This window comes from Callithrix jacchus, chromosome Y (assembly GCF_049354715.1).
Source record: "Callithrix jacchus isolate 240 chromosome Y, calJac240_pri, whole genome shotgun sequence".
In the NCBI taxonomy this organism is placed as follows: Eukaryota; Metazoa; Chordata; class Mammalia; order Primates; family Cebidae; genus Callithrix; species Callithrix jacchus.
The window spans coordinates 14,479,649-14,481,140 of NC_133525.1; the positions used below are offsets into that span (position 1 = coordinate 14,479,649).

Here is a 1,492-nt window from a genome sequence, read left to right on the forward strand (position 1 = left end):
CTGATTTCTGTTATTTTCTTTTTCTCCTTTTTTTTTTAAGTGAAGTTGGTTTTCATCGAGATGCCCGGTATGACCCAGAACTCGTGACCTCAGGTGAACAGCACACCTCGACCTCTCAAATGGCTAGGATAGCTGGTGTTAGTCACAGTGCTGTGCAAAGCCTCCCTGTTTCAATTTGATAACATAAATCTCGGCCTGCCAGTTACGGTGGCTCACAGAAACCTGTCATTTAGGCGCTTTGAAGACCAATGCCAAAAAAATTTCGAGGATGCGTGTTCGAGTCCCGCCTGACCAGCATGGGAAATTTCCGTCTTCAGAATGGAAACAAAACTTGGGTTTGGCTCGGCGCATCACACCTTTAATTCCATGACAGTGGAATGTCGAGCCGGGCGGACAGTGAGATCACAAATTCGAGACTGGCGTCGACAAACACAGTGCTACCCGCTCGCTATAAACAACATAAAAACCAAAGAAATAAAAAAGCTGAGCCGGGCACGGCATGTGCTCGCTTTGGCAGCACGTACACTAAAATTGGGACTCTACATAGAAGCCCAAAAAGGCCTCAGTGCAAGGATGAAATGCTACGCAGTGTGCCATTTTCTATTTATTCATTTAGTATTGCCATTGTAACTGTTTTGTACAAATCAAATACAGATAGATTTTAGGTTCACAAAAATAAACAGAAAGTTGTCTGTTCCAGGTGGTGTTGACATATTCAATCACATTTACATGGGAGGCATCGGCAGAACGACCGCTGGAACCCACTATGCAGTTGTGGCAATAAGCCGAGATTGCAGTGTTTCACTCCAGCCTGGGTGACAGGAGGAAACCAGTATGTCATACAGAAATTTGTGGTGTAAAGTGGGGCCACCTGGCACCTCGTTTTGTTCAGATTGTGCACACTAATTTGTCTGATTTTTGTTATTTTCTTTTTCTACTTCTTCGTTTTTAAGTGAAGTGCATTTTCACCAAGATGCCCAGGCTGACCCGGAACTCGTGACCTCAGGTGAACCACCCACCTCGACCTCCCAAATGGCTAGGATAGCTGGTGTTAGTCACAGTGCTGGGAAAAGTTTATCTGTTCTCTTTTGTCAACATGAAACTCGGCCTGCCAGGTACGGTGGCTCACAGGAACCTGCCATTTAGGTGCTTCGAAGACAAATGCAAAAATATTTCGAGGATGTGTGTTGGAGACCCGCTTGATTAACATGGGAAATTTCCGCCTTCAGAACGGAAACAAAACTTGGGTTAGGCTCGGCGCATCACACCTGTAATCCCATGACAGTGGAATGTTGAGCCCAACGGACAGTGAGATCACAAATTCGAGACTGGCCTCGACCGACACAGTGCTACCCACTTGCCATAAACAACATAAAAACCGAAAGAAAAAAAAAGCAGAGCCGGGCACGGCATGTGCTCACTTCGGCAGCAGGTACACTTAAATTGAAACTCAACATAGGAGCCCAAAAAGGCCTCAGTGCAAAAATGAAAC

The 1,492-nt window shown here is 45.6% G+C and overlaps 1 non-coding gene across 1 annotated transcript; it reads left to right on the forward strand.

Moving 5' to 3' along the window:
* The first annotated feature begins 501 nt into the window (after positions 1–501).
* Positions 502–608, forward strand: LOC118151298 (U6 spliceosomal RNA). The gene has a single exon (XR_004739444.2). It is a non-coding gene; the product is annotated as a U6 spliceosomal RNA (small nuclear RNA).
* The last annotated feature ends 884 nt before the right edge of the window (positions 609–1,492 follow it).